At 44.7% G+C, this 15,809-nt stretch overlaps 1 protein-coding gene across 1 annotated transcript in view; it reads right to left on the reverse strand.

The window, feature by feature from the left end:
- CDV3 (CDV3 homolog) overlaps positions 1 to 1,613 on the reverse strand; it is a 23,604-nt gene extending 21,991 nt beyond the window's left edge. Inside the window, exon 1 of the mRNA XM_049628813.1 lies at positions 1,441 to 1,613. The gene's annotated coding sequence lies outside the window, so the exon portion shown is untranslated. The remainder of the gene's footprint in view (positions 1 to 1,440) is intronic.
- Positions 1,614 to 15,809: the final 14,196 nt, after the last annotated feature.

Here is a 15,809-nt window from a genome sequence, read left to right on the forward strand (position 1 = left end):
CTCAAACTCACAAACCGTGAGATCATGACCTGAGCCAAAGTTGGATGGAGACACCCAGGCACCCCGGGAGAGAGAGAATTTTAAACAGGTTCCAAGCTCAGCTCAGAGCCTGTTGTGGGACTTGATCCCAGAGATCATGACCTGGGCTGAAATCAAAAGTCCAAGGCTTAACTTACTGAGCTACCCAGGTGTTCCAGGAATCCTTTCATATGAAAAAGGTGGCCTAGGGGTGCCTGGATGGCTCAGTTGGTGGAGCCACCCACTTTTGATTTTGGCTCAGGTCATGATCTCATGGTCATGAGATCGAGCCCTGCGTTGGGTTCTGCACTGAGTGTGGAGCCTGCTTAAGATTCTCTCTGTCTCTGTCTCTCTCTGTCTCTCTCTCTTACCCCCTCCCCCACTCTCACTCTCTCAAAATAAATAAACTTTTAAAAAAATTTTAGAAAAAGAAAAAGGTACCGTAATGTATTAGACTTTCCACTTCCTCCTTCTAAGGACAGAGGAGCGAACAGCCACTGAGGAAATGACTCAGACTATGTTAGTAGCTTCATGGGGTAGATACAGCACAGCCAGTAAATGGAGCTGCGTCTTTGTCTTTTCCTTTATAGTTTCGCCATTTAAAGGTGTCTTCCCTCCCTCCCCCACTTCCACTACTTATTAAAAGAACTAAGTCCAAAATATGTCAACAAAGTAAATCAGGTACCTAGCCTTGAGCAACAGCAAGCTTACATATTATTCCCCAAACATTAACTGCCCCACCCTCAAGATGGGCCCTAGGTAACTTCCTTCTGTGACACTACCTATCTTCCTGTGATGCAGGCCAAGTTAAGTATTGCTCCCACTCCATCTCCCTTAACATCTTTGTAACATTTTTCTTCCTTTCCCTTCTTCCCTTCCTTCCTTTCGTTCTTTTTTCCCTCATCTATGAAGCACCTATTTAGCTATATTTAAGGTTACGTAGCTTATTCTAGGTTGAATAATTCGTCATTCCTGCCTTCAACTCCATTATAATCAAGAAGATCGAGATATGAGTAACTGGAGTTCAGTCTCTCCTTTCTTAGGTCTCCATCAATATATCAGTGTCTTGAAGGAATTAATGCCTTGGGAAAATGCAGAGAAGGAACCTCAGTTGAGGGTTGACACAGCAGAAATCCCCACTACATTTTTCAGTGTGATTCATGACATGCTCCTAGAACATGATCATATGTAAGAAATTCAGGTCAGGCCAGTAGAGAGACCAGTATCTTTGTGTTTGTGTTATTGTCTGCAGTTACTGTCTCCTCCAAGAAGCTGATCCCTTCCTATTTGAATCCTCTGCCCTGAAACTGACAGCATATATTCCCACCAGTTCCTCTTAAACTTCCCCTGACTCCTTCCTCCAGATTGATCACATAGGGCCCTGAATCCTGCCATCACCCCCTCATCATCACCTGTCCTCACCTTGAAGTATCCTCCAGCTTTCTCTTGATGAAGGTTTCTTCTCCTCTACCTTCCAGTATTTAGACCTTCCCCATCTGTAAAGCAAAACAGACCTTAATTTGTCCTTGCTAGATGGAAAGTTGAACATGGTGAGGACTCAGACCATTCCTAGATATTTAGCATATCTTCTAAGGATTTTAGTGCTGTCTGAACATGGAAATGTCTCTCTGAGTCCTCTGAAGTGGTACAGCCCAAAAGACATCATTTATCTCCTTCAACAAGGCCCACTGAGCCAATATTCTGTGAGCTCAAGAGTTGGCAAAGGGCAGCTGGGTCTGGTCCCATTGTCCCCGGGTTCTTTTTTGCTGAGCTATTTGTTCCAAGTTCCATTCTGCTACCTAGACTGGAAATTCCACACATGCTCAGCTCAAAGGAATGCGGCTCATGCTGACCAAAGAGCTTGCCAGGAAATAGGGAACAACTTTTCATTTGTGGCTTCTTTTCATTTGTGGCTTCCTCTCTCACATCTGTGAGGCAGACTGTGCTACTGCCTGAGCTGTTCCACCAACCTTTTCCAGTTGGGGAGCAAACGTTTTCAGGTTACTTTCCCTGGGGAGCCTTGCTGACTTCTGCAGGCAGCCTGGTTCCTGACCTTTAAAGGTCCAGAGACCTTTTGTTTGGTATGGTATTTGATGCCTTCTTGGTATTTCCATGATTTGTTTGTTGTTTAACCTCATTCATTCATTCACTCGCTCATTAATTTATATAAAACATTTTTTTTTAATGAGCACCCACTGTATGCCAGGCCCTATGATAGGAATTAAAGACCAGTAAGTCAGAGATAAGCCCTACCCTCACAGAGCTTACCATATGGTAATCTGCTACCAGAAACAGACACACAGGTATATGTACATACAACTATAACCAGTGAAAACCCTGGAAGGTAGGAATGGTGTCGGGCATGAGCCTATTTCACACAGGTGTTTGATGTTTATAGGATGTAAAATGTCTCCAGTAGTCCCTAATTTTTTCACATGAATAGGGGAATAAACAAAATATGAACTATCTAAAAGTGTTCCTTAAAATTGTTCTCTGTTGGCTTCAGAACACATACTCTGTCACATATAACAAAGAGTTTGACTTTCTCCCTCAACCTCAAGTCCCTCCTTGGCTCATCCTTGACATTAAGGCCCTTGTCAGAGGGTGAATGGACAGCAAGAGGAATGAAGTCCCAGATGCTAATGGCTAGCCAGAGATGCCTGTTTCCAGAGAGACATAAAAGCCTGCCATGTATGATCCTCCATATACACACACGCTTACCATCAAGGCTTGCAAAAAGGAGTTGGACTCAGTAAGCCCACCCCTAATAAATCTGGTCTGTTGTTAGTTATACCACATAAAGTTGCTGCTCTTTGTTTTTGACCTACCCAAATAGCAATCTCATATGGTTCAACCTAATATATCTGAGAATATACACAAAAAGTCCATAAATAAATGGAGAGTTTGGATCAACCAACCCACCCATCAGGTCATCTCCCTCATGTAATCTCAGGGGGGCAGGGCTGGAACGTGATAACAGTTGAATGGTCAGCAACCTAATCAGTTGTACTGTATGGAGAAAGCATGAAACAAGAATGAGAGAGAGGGCTGGAGAAGAGAAAGCAAAAAGAAGTAGGGTAAAGCCCAGAGGCCAGAGCTGACACTTATTATCCACCACTGTCCAGGAAAGAGCAAATGAAACTGGAGCTCATACAGATGTGCCCTGCTGTGAAGTAAAGATGACTCACTAAGCCCCACCCTGATTTGAAAGAAATCTGCCTAGGCCAACTCTTGGGATACACTCAGTAACCAGCCAGCTGATGGGTGATTTGGCTTTCTGATTGCTGATATTGAGAAAAGGGTGCTCCAGTTGAGGGAGGAGCATTCCAGCTCTTGAAGGACTAATACCAACTGTTAATGAATACGTGAGTATCTGGTTATATACTTCAGCCTCCTATGTGTTGGATTACTGGGAGTCAGGCTTCTCCAGGCAGCTGAACCTCAGAGCACCGACTTGGCTGTGAAGCAGGTTCAGCTCTGTGGAAAATTCATCAAGGTAAAGCTACCCTGGGTGACCTCTTTGAGAGCCAGTCAAGTGACTCTGACATTAAGCAAAACCTTCTGACTCATTTTGATCACAGAGTGCAAGGGATATAATTATGTTCGCAAGGCACGATCATCCTATTTCTGACCCTAACTCCGTTCCTGATCCTATTTCATGACCCAACAAGTAGATGTGAAATTGTCTGGCCCTGGTTACTAGGCCAGTAGGTCAATGGAATTGTCATTCCTACTTGGGCTAAAAAGGGCAAGGAAAGGGTGAGGGTACAGGGAGTGCAGAGAGATCTCCCCCGTGCTGAAGGCAAGATCTTTACTTCTTCTTCCTGCTCTTTACTTCAGGGTCAAGGGCCTACTTTCTGGAGTCAGACCTGGGTTCAAGTAGCAGCTCCACCTCTTCCTACCTAGCGAGTCTCTTAACTTCTCTGCACCTTAGGTGTTTTCATCTGTAAGGGGGCTGATAAATACACCTGCCTGTGGAGTTGTGTGAGGACTGTATGATGGGATGAATTGAAGACCACTCAGCTCAGTGCCTGGAATTGTCAGCCCAATGAATGTTAGGTATTGTTGTTACTAAGAGTGTTCGCGTTGGGGAGCCTGGGTGTTTCAGTCGGTTAAGCATCTGACTTCGGCTCAGGTCACGGTCACAGTTTGTGAGTTCAAGCCCCACGTTGGGCTCTGGGCTGACAGCTCGGAGTCTGGAGCCTGCTTCCGATTCTCTGTCTCCTTCTTTCTCTGCCCCTCCCCTACTTGTGCTCTGTCTCTCTCTGTCTCTCTCTGTCATAAATAAACATTAAAAAAAAGAGTGCTCATGTTATTGCTAAGGCATGTATCATGAATTAGAGTTATATGGGGGTGTTTGCTGACTGTTCCTTTTATCTGTCCTCTTTGACCCTGCTTCTTCTTCATTACTGGGTCTTCGGTGCTATGCCTACGGAGTGCCATCCCCAGAGTAGACAATCACTGAACATTTGTTGGCTGTTAAAAATAAGGTTTCATCCTTCATGTTTGCAGTTACTATGTATGAAATCACTTAGTATTTTGGCATCTTCTCTCAAATATGATTATGTAGGTTTTTGAAAAAAATGTTTATTTATTTATTTTGCGAGAGCATGAGCACAAGCATGAGCCGGAAAGAGAGAGAGAGAGAGAGAGAGAGAGAGAGAGAGAGAATGAGAATCCCAAGCATGCTCAGTGTGGAGCCCAACAGCAGGCTTGATCTCACGACCCTGGGATCATGCCCTGAGCCGAAATCGAGAATTGAATGTTTAACTGACTGAGCCATCCAGGCGCCCCTGATCATATAGTTTTTACTCACGCTAAACTCTCTGTGCCTTCAAGATGTCTGGATCAAAATAGCCATAACAAAGTACCCTGTCTGCCTAGTGACAGACCGAGCACATCTGCTGTCCTGCTACCTGCTGTCCCACTCAGTCTTTTGAGCTGGGGAGTCCCTCTCCCACTCAGCGCGAGCAGAGCAGGACTTTCCGGCCTAGGACTCCCCCGTCCGGGGTTTGAAGGTTGAGCTAGGGGTCTCCTCAGGTGAGCACTGATTAGCCTCCTGTCAAATGATTACACAGAGGAAGAAAGCATTCGATGATGATGACCCAACCTCCTGCACGGACTTAGTCCTAGATGGTATGATTCTGCCATCTGCCACCCCAATAGTCCCTCCCCACCGGCCTCGGAGGAATGCTGGAAGGTTAGAAACTGGAAAACTTTTGTGAGGCTGCCTGGGGCTTTCTCCCTTGTTGCTGGCAAATCTCCTTACCGGCATCTGTGGGTCTTGGCCCTGGAGGAGCAAATACCATGTCGTGTATTTGTAAACAACTATAAATGTATGTAACGATTACATGTTATATATTGAGCCTGCTGCCAAACACAGCTCCACGGAGAAGGATTCCACCTGTAAGTTCTCAGCAAAAATGGCCAAGTTAATTAAAGACTCCTAGGGGTATGGTGTCTCTTCCTCCTCTTGGCCCCCACACCCATGGCAAAGCAGCTCAGAGCCCAACCTACCGCTGCTGTCCCCGCCAAACTGCAGCAAATCTGAAGTTGTTCAAGAGTGCTTGTCATACTCTCCCTACCCGATTTCCACATCCCTGGGCCCTTCACATCTCCCAGGATACCCCACACAAAAGGGAACCTCATTGGTGGTGGTGGGGGGACGGGGGGTAGAAAATATGAAGGCTGAAAATCCCCTCTCTTCAATCTTTTTTTTTTTCTTCCTTAGAGAGAGGGGGCACAAGTGAGCGAGGGGCAGAGAGAGGGAGAAAGAGAGAAGCGGGGCTCGAAACTGTTAAGATCATGACCTGAGCCAAAGTCAGATGCTTAACCAACTGACTGAGCCACCCAGGCACCCCTCTTCTCTTAACTCTTGAATATGACATTTGGGACAAAATGACCTGGGTTTGCCTGACCAGCCTCAGTTGAAGCTGACTCTAAGTATGTAGCTGGACTAATAACCTTCCGGGTTCCCCCAGGATTTTCTGTGCTTTCAGTTGCTGTCCCCAGAGTCCTCTGCCCAGGCCTGCTCCTTCCTGTACTTCCTCCCTGGACCCTGCCTACCTGGCCTCCATCTAGCTCCACCCATGAGACCTGCCGCACCACTGACCCCTCTGTAGATTTGGTGGACACTGGCTTTCTTTTGAAAGATGGTAGGTTCAGTGTTTTATAGGCTTATTTTTACATAGCTTATCTCTTCCTCTAAAGGTTTAAATAGAAAGAAGGCAAAAGGAAAAGTACAGGTAGGAAAGGAAGAGGCAGGGAGAGATGAGGCTAGTTCAAAAAATGCACATCCACAGGCTCTGGAAAGTTGCTTTTTAGAGGTCAGGCCAGGGCAAGTTAGGGACTGAGCTTCCTAGCAATTTTCCCAGATGACGTCACAGGAAATTTCTGTCTCAGCCACTAATGACGAAAAAGCCTTCGGGGCCATGGTTAGATTGTTGCCCCAGAATGTCACAGACTTGTGAGTCTGAGTAGTAGAAACAGTTTTATCCCCTTGCATCTAAGAAGAGTCATGCAAAGCTCCCTCAGCTCCAGCCTGTCCTGTATTTCCCCCTCTTTGGATCTTTGCACGGCCGGTCCCTCTTCCTAGAGCGTTCTATCCCCTCCTACTCACCTGAGGAAGTCAACCTGTTCTTTTATGGCTTGGAGGAAAACCCATCCCGTCTTCACGCTCCCAGATGCCCAGGTGGGGTGAAACTGCCTCTCCCCAGCAGCCTGTCTTTGCTCCTCTTAAAGAACGGATCCAAGACTGTGCAGGTCACCTTGGCATTTGTGTCTGGCTGACTGCAGATCTTTGGGAGGTCAGAAACAAGGGGATTTTCTTCCTGGGGCTACTTCCTGGGGGGTAGTGCTTTCTCCTAAGTATAAAATCAGTGGGAATCTTTGACCTGAAAACCTCCAGGGACACGGTGACTGGCTCAAACAGCCCCTTAAGATGGAGTAGTTCAAGATTCTATTCCTGGGAAGGAAAGGGTTAGCAGCCTCATGGGTTGCTGAGGCCTCAGGGCCTTCGCCAGGGTGCGCAGTTCTCCAGCAGGGCCTGCCGGTGGCCCTCCACATCACTCTCACTCCTGGCCTAGGGGGCCCTCTCTCCCAGGCCTGTGTCCCTGGTCCCTGCGGAAGTAGGCTTGTCCCAGGCGCTGCCCTCAGGCGCCCCTAGCTCACCTGGTCCCAAAGGGGACTACTGTGCTGTTATTCCCTTACTGCTTCTCATCCTACCCACCCAGCTGTCCTGGGCAGAATCCTAGGGTCTTGCTGGAGTCCTCCCTTAGCCTCCACCCTCTGTCCTCTCAATCACTAAATCCTGTCATTGTCCTCCAAACCAGGGTGTTCTTTCTAGTTAAAAAAAAAAAAATCAGATTATCTCATCACTCCTGTATTTAAAACCATTTAATGTCTACCTACTCTCTCAGGATATAGGCTAAAATTCTTAACAGGATTTAAAAATCTTTCACCTGGCCCTTTTGAAATAACAGGATGTGTATAATCTTTTCAAAATCAACAAGAATCCTGACACAGTCTTCATTTTTCCAGCCGTCAAAGCGATTTAAGATTAATGAGGTCTGCATAACACTGATAAAAGGTGATGAACTCTTCTGGGCCAAATGGGTGCGAGTTTCAAGGGGATTGTTTTTCTCCCCTCCTCTGCTCCACCTGGGACACTCTCCTTAGGCCACAGCTTGACGTGAGGGGGTTCACTAAGGCAGTCAGGGGTCAGAGGGTGGGTGGGAAGAGGGCTGGAAGAGTCACGTTGATGAGATTCCTGGTAATACCAAAGAAACCCAAGAAAGGCTCACCCCGCCCTCGGAATTCCTATTCTTTGTAGCAGAATGCAACTGTCAGAATTCTTTTAATGGCAAAAAGATTTGGAAGGAATGTAAATGCTCCACAAGAGGGGAATGGTATGTAAACTATAATTGGAATAATGTATGGTCGTTTAAGAGGAAGGTTCTGAAGGCTTTGTGGCAGCATGAAGAGACCACATGTGGTGTCAGGTTAAGAGGAGTGTAGACCACTATCTGAGCCCAGAGAGGTGGTGTGGAGATGTGAGGTGGTGACAAAAACAAGGATTTTGTAGCTGGATAGAGCAGACTAGGCATTCAATTCCCATTTCCCCCACTCAGGACTTATGTGATCATTTGCAAGTTACTGAACTTCTCTAGGCTTTGGTTGGTTTCTTCTTCCTTTTTTTAATTTTAATTTTAATTTTTTTTAATTTTTTTAATTTTTTATTTTTAGAGAGTGAGTGGGGGAGAGGGTCAGAGGAAGAGAGAGAATCCTAAGTAGATTCCATGCTCAGCATGGAGCCAAACACAGGGCCTGATTCCACAATCCTGGGATCATGACCTGAGCCGAAATCAAGAGTTAGACGCTGAAAGGGCTGAGCCACCCAGGCGCCCCTCTTCTTTTTTTTAAGCATAAATAATAATATAAGCTGGGTTGTCTTGAGTATTAGATGAGATAATGCATGTAAAATTGTCAGACAGAAATCAAATTAGGAGCTCCATAAATACTAGTTCTCTTCCCCATCTCTAAGTTGTGTGTGTATGTATATATTTTTAGTTTCATAAAAAGATGTGAAGAAAATCAATAGCAAGATTCCCAACTGTCTCAGTTACCTACTGCTGTGTAACAAACTGGCCCAACACTTAGTGGCTTAAACAACCCTTTCGCTCTATCTCACAATTGTCACAAAAGTCAAAGATGTGTGCAGGTCTCAGTCAGGCAATTCTTCTGTTCCAGGTGGCATGAACTGAGGGATTAGTTCAGTGGTATTCTTCTGGTGACCAGGTTGGTCTGAAGTGTCCTTATTCATGCTAATGCTATGGTGAAGTTGACCGCAAGGCTGGGCTCCACTGGAACTACTGGCTGAGGGGGAATGAATCACAGGGAGAAAAATTATAATATGCAAATGTGTGAAGCCCTGAGAGTCCGGAGCTAGTACTTCAAAATGACAAGGTGCTTTGGAGCATCAAATGAAAGAAAGCTCACATCCACTTGGGAGTTTCTGAGAAGGCCTTCATATGGACCTCAGTGAGTGTGGGAGAGTTCTGGCCAGGTTGGAATGAAATGCATCTTAGAGGAAATAAAAAAGCACTAGCAAAGGTACCAGTGTGGGAAGACAAGGGACTCCTTTGGACATGAAGGAGTAGATACATTTGGAATGAAGTATAGTCACAGGTGTTAAGTCTGAAAGAGCCATGCTCTGAAGGACTTTTGAATGCCAGGGCAGGTGAGGTGCTATTTTATTTGCTAGCAGACGGGAGGTCTCAGTTGGCCTGAGTGAAAAACTTACATTCCTAGAGGGGTCAGGCAAGGAAGATAAATGAGTCAAGTGGTCTAGGTATAAAAATAATCAACCTGGAGGCAGCCACCACTCAGCTTTGGCTCACAGTTACCTCTCAGATACAGAGCCACTTGGCCAGAACTTTTGATTTTCCCAAGGCGCAAAAACCAAGAATTATTATGTGAAATGTCTCTCTTTTAAAATATTAACAACTGGGGTGCCTGGGTGGCTTAGTTGGTTAAGCATCTGACTTCTGCTCAGGTCATGATCTCACAGCTCATGAGTTCAAGCCCTGTATTGGGCTCTGTGCTGACAGCTCGGAGCCTGAAGCCTGCTTCAGATTCTGTGTCTCCCTCTCTCTCTGCCCCTCCCCTGCTCGTGCTCTGTCTCTCGCTCAAAAATAAACAGACATTAAAAAAACCCGAAATGTTAACAACTAACTTAAAAACTGTGTGCAGGCTAACTAAAACTTGTCTATGGGCCAGAGGAGGCCTACGGGTGGCCATTATTCCATGACCACTCTCCTTAGGTGTTTGTAGGGCTGAGCTGTGGTGTGCAAGAGCAGCTGGACAGAGGTGGTGGTACAAAGATCTGAGAAAGTCCAGGCCAGAGAACCTAGCTGCTTTGTCTCTCTTTCCGTCCTGGCAGAGAAGTCTGAGGGAGTTTATCTCTGAGGTGTTTGCATGGTTTTTTGGTTTTTATTTTATTTTACTAAAAAAAAAAATTAACATTTATTTTTGAGAGACAGAGAGAGACAGAGCATGAGCAGGGGAAGGGCAGAGAGAGAGAGGGAGACATAGAATCTGAAGCAAGCTCCAGGCTCTGAGCTGTCAACACAGAGCCCAACGTGGGGCTTGAACTCATAAACTACAAGATCATGACCTGCGCTGAAGTTGGACGCTTAATCAACTGAACCACTCAAGCGTCCCTGGATTTTATTTTTGCCTTTTGGAATCTTCTCGACCCTAGTTTGCCAGGGAATTTTGGATTGGGCCTGGCAGCTGGTTCTTACTTTTTAGGCTTTCTAACTGAGACATCTTCTTCTATGGCCCATTCCCTTTCAACTGTTAGTGACTTTGTTCCAGGGGTGCGTCCTTGTGTAAGCATTCTGTATGTTTGTGTGTGCATGCATGCGTGTGCAGGTGTGTGTGCTTGTGTGTGTGTGAGAAAGAGTTCTTCCTTCTGAAGGATTTTCTCAAGAAAAAATAGCATACCTTCTGCGCTGAGCTTTCTGAACTGGCAGGAGCTGACTGTTACAGCCTTGGGGTGGGCCACTGACTGATCTCATCAACTTGGTTGACTACCTTAGACCCAGAGATTATTAGCAAACTACGGTAGAGGAGAGTGTTCCACCACCTTGTATCTGTGCAATGGGATGATGGGTAACGTAGTGGAAAAATACTACAGTCAGCAGAGCTAGATCAGAGTGTCTTATTTGCTAGGTGACCTTCGTCAGGTCACCTCACCTCTCTGTATTTCAGTTCCCTCATCCATAAAATATATCCAGAAATATTGACTTCCCAGGGATCGTGAGGATTCAGTGAGATCATGGATGCCAAAGTGCCTGGCACCTCATTATGCTGGATCATAGATGAGAGAGAATGAAGGTATCAGAGCTAAGGAGATGTGGATTTAAATCTTGACTCTACTACTTATAATAACAGCTACGTGAGTTCAGTAATTATTATGTGTCAGACTCTGTGCATTGTCTTTTAAAGATTTTGCAACAACTCAGCATAGATGGAGGCATGATTATTATCACCCTCACTTAACAAATAAAGAAACAGGTACAGAGAGGTTAAATAACTTGTCCAAGGCCTCCCTCCCAGGTAAGTGGTGAAGCCAGGCTATCTGATTTCAGAACCCTACATTTTCTAGCTATATGAGTTAAGATAAGCACTGTTATCTTTCCAATCCTGTTCCTATAGCTATAAAATTAGGAAATCTTTGTGAAGATTAAGAATAGTGTGTATAAAATGCCTATCATAGCAAGTGCCTGGCATTTCATGGATATTTCCTGTTTTTATTAAATGCTTGGTGTTATGGTTTGAACTGTGTTCTCCCCAAAGATGGAGTCCTAACTCCCAGTACCTGTGAATAGGACCTTATTTGGAAGTGGGGTTTTTACAGATGCTGAGGTTAAGATGACGTCAATTAGGATGGGAAATTTGGACACACAGAGAGACACACAGGGAGCATGCCATGTGAACAGGAAATTGGGGTGATGCCAAAGATGGACAGCGAACCACCACAATCTAAAAGAGGCATGGAACAGATTCTCCCTCACAGCCCCAGAAGGGAGCAAACCTGCTGACACGTTAATTTTGGACTTTTGTCTCCAGAACTCTAAAAGAATAGTTTTCTGTTATTTTAAGCCACCCAGTTTGTGGTACTTTGTTATGGCAGCTCCAGGAAACTAATGGCTTGCACGTGTTTCTTGTATCTGTATCTATTTTCCAGGTGTCTTTGGGTCTCTGGGTGCACACAGTAGCCTGCCCAGACGTGCTGGGTGCCTTGCATGTGCGGAGCCCAAAGCCTGCCTGTAGACAGAGTCAGTGTAAACCATACTAGACTGAAGGAGGAGCCAAGAGAGGCTTTTAAGGTGCCCACCCGCCTGTTGTGCTCCCCTGGACTAACGTGATGTCTTCAAAACCCATCCAGAAGAAGGTGCTTGTGAATAAACTAGCCTTCCTAAGTAAGTTAAAAGGTAAAATCTCAAATACCTTGGTGCTGGTTGGAAAAAAACTTAGGTCAAGTCTCCCAGACCCTCATAAAACCATCTGCATGTTCTGCAGACATATGCATCCCATGCATTGTTTTCTGCATACAGACATTCATGTTGTCAGAGATCAGGGGATACTTTCCAGCAGAGAAGGCTGTTTAAGCAGCCTGGGTAAGCATCTCAGGCCTTTTGGGGAATCATGATGGCCTCAAGAGCATTTGGAAACGGAGAGTTGGGAGGACCTTGGGAGCCCAAGAGATTCATTGTTAGAGCTTGGAAGATAATTAGAATTGGACTGAGCTCCCCAACAGCAAGCAGGGGCCATGTGCAGCACTGCTCTTCAGGAACTCTAGAAGCAAAATTCCCTTGGGTTGATTTTCAGGAAGGTAAAGGAAGTCCCCAAACAGAAAGATTATCATGGCTATTTCAAACAGGGTGGAGAATATGAACATGCTCCCTGTTTCTGTTACCTATTTGGGTGTAATAGGCCACCTGTTTAAATTATCTATTGGTGTTTAACAAATTGCCCCAAATTTAGCACCTTAAAATAACAAATACTTATTATCTTATACAGTTTCTGGGGCATCAGGAATTTGGGATCAACTTGCCTGGTGGTTCTGGATCAGGGTCTTTTACAAAGTTGTGGTCAAGTGGTCAGCTGGGGCTGTGGTCATTTGATGGCTTGACTGGGGCTGGACGATCTGTTTCCAAGATGGCACATCACATACAGCTGTGGTAGGAGACTTCAGTTTCTAGCTCACTGTTGTCCAAAGGCCTCAGTTCCTTATCAGGAGTGTAGGGTGACCAACCATCCTGGTTTGCTCAGGACTGAGGGGGTTTCAGAATGAGACTCTCAGTCTAAAACCAGGAAAGTCCTGGGCAACCTGGTGACAAGTTGGTCACCTTATGTAGATTTCTTTCCCTGGGGCTGCTCACAACATGAAGAGTGATCTGAGAGAGTGACTAAGACAGAAACAACAAGATCTTTTATAATCTAATCTTGGAAGTAACATAACACACATCACTTCTGCTATATTCTGTTTGTCACACAGACAAGCCCTGGTACAATGTACAAAGTGACTATACAAGGGTGTGAATATCAGAGGGTGGGGATCATTGGAGCCATCTTGGAAACTAGCTATTACATTATCCCAAAAGTCAGTGGCTTAAAGCAATCACCATTTTAGTACCTCTTATGAGTCTGTGGATTAACAGGGCTCAGCTGGGTGGTTCTTCTGTCCCATAGGTTGTTGGTTGGAGCTGAAGTCACCTGGGGCTTAGTTGGGCTAGATTTCCAAATGCTGTATTCTATTCTATAATACATATTCTATGTATTCTAAAGGAGTCACAAGAACAGCCTAGACTTAAGAAAAGGGGAACTAAACACTACTTAAAAATATATTTTTTAATCTTTTAATGTGTATTTTTGAGAGAGAGAGAGAGCAGTAAGGGGCAGAAAGAGAGGAAGACACAGAATCCAAAGCCGGCTCCAGGCTCTGGAGCACAGAGCCTGATGCGGGGCTTGAACTCACCAACCGAAAGATCATGACCTGAGCAGAAGTTGGATGCTTAACCGACTAAGCCACCCAGGTGCCCCTATTTTTTTTTTTTTTTAAGTAATCTCTATGCCCAACATGGGGCTTGAACTCATGACTCTGAGTTCAAGAGTTGCATGCTCTACTGAGCCAGTCAAATGCCCAAACACTACTTCTTGATGTGAGAAACAGCATATGTTTATAGGGAGAGGAGGAATTATTAGGGGCTATCACACTCCCTAAAGATTGTACTTTTGGGTTTCTCACTGGAAAATGTACAAAATCCCGAGAGGTGGAGAGGTGTGCCAACCACTCTCAAATTTCTTGATCTATAATGTTGGCTTTATTTTTTAAAATGTTTTTTAATTAAAAAAATTATGCAAGTAACTGTGTAATGATATTCATTAGTAAGAAATTAGAATATACAGATAAGCACAAGAAAATACTCCCTGTATTTCCAATACCTAAACACAATACTGTATAATTTTAGTACATAGCATCCTAGAATTCTATGCAAAAATAGTTTTATTTTACAAAAATAGAACTAGTCTGTACCTGTTTTAGAACCTACCATTTTCATTAAAACTACAGTGTGAACATCTTTCTGGGACAGTTAACATAGAGCTACATCAGTTTAAGCTTTGTGGAGTGTTTCATTGTATATCCACCAATAAAGGTTCTTTTTGTTGTTGTTGTTGTTTATTTGTTTATTTTGAGGGAGAGAGGGGTGAGGAGGGGCAGAGAGAGAGGGAGAGAGGGAACCCCAGGCACTGATAGTGTGGAGCCTGATGTGGGGCTCGAACCCACAAACTGTGAGATTATGACCTGAGCTGAAGTTGTATGCTTAACTGACTGAGCCATACAGGTGTACCGCCCACACCTCCCCCTGTCCCAGTCCACCATGAAGATTCTTGATTGCAACAACAGCAACCAAATCTGGCTAACTGAATCAATAAAAGAGGAATTTTTTGTAAGGGTGTATAATAGTCCACAGAATCTATAACATGTTAGTTTAGTGTTCTATTTGCTATTGTAGTATAGCAATTCATACAACTTAGTGGAATAAAGCAATTGCCACTTTAATATGCTCATATAGTCTGTGGGTCAGGAATTCTAACAGGATACAGCAGGGATGATGTCACAATGTCTGGGACCTCAGCTGGGAAAACTCAAACTAGGAGTGAGATGAAAAGCTGGTGAAGGGGGAGGGTAATGGAATCATCTGGAAGCTTCTTCATTCACATGTTTGGAGCTTTGGCTGGGATGACTTGAATCCTGGGCTGAGCTAGAACTCTTGTCCAGAGGGCCTATACATGGCCTCTCTGTATGGCTTGGCTTCCTCACAGTGTGGCAGCCTCTGGGTAGTCTGACTTCTTACAGGGTGGCTCAGGAGCTAGTGTTCTACTGAGCAGGAAGAAAGCTGCGTGGCCTTTCATGACCTAGCCTTGGGAGTCACTTTCACTGTAGTCTCTTGATCTAAGTGCTCACAATCCTGCCCTGATTTGAGAGGAGGAGACATAGGCTCTCCTTGTCAATGGAAGGAATGTGACCATATTCTAAAGTCACCGTAACTAGGATAAGCTAAGCTGCTATAATAATAATTAAAAAAAAAAAAAGCCCAACTTAGAGTGGCCTTAATGAATAAAAGTTTATTTATCTCATATATATCAGTTCCAAGCTGAGTTGTCTAGGTCAGGGAGGCAGCTCTGTTCCACCAGACACTTGCCTGTATGTCACTGGAATCTAGGCTCCACTGCCAACATGACAGTCTTGAAAATCACTAACTGTCCTTGTGCCTTTGCGGGCAAAGCCTCAGGCAGGAAAATCTCCCTGGCCACACTCAGCTCACATGCTTATACATTGTCTATATGTTGCCTTCCAGGGAGCATGAGTGGGCCTATCTGCCTTCTTTTGGCCTCTGTAGTGAACAGCAGGGGTATTTATTTCCTGTCTTAGAGTTTCCCTCTAAGAGGGAGGATGATCAGGTCCTAGATACCCTAAGAGCAAAAACCATCCAGTAGAATATGAGTGTGTCATATTTCATTCCCTATTGATAGACATTTAGTTTGATAGCATGTTATTGTAACATGTTTTCTACAAATATCTTTGAATACTTGTAAGATTTTTTTCCTTTTTAGATAAATTCCAAGGAGTCATGTTGGTTTCTGATCTCTGCATCAGATTGGCAGGATCCCGTTGAAGACAGCAACTCTCCCTTTTCTTCAAATGACAGATGGCAACT

The sequence above is a fragment of the Panthera uncia genome, chromosome C2 (assembly GCF_023721935.1).
Source record: "Panthera uncia isolate 11264 chromosome C2, Puncia_PCG_1.0, whole genome shotgun sequence".
Taxonomy (NCBI): Eukaryota; Metazoa; Chordata; class Mammalia; order Carnivora; family Felidae; genus Panthera; species Panthera uncia.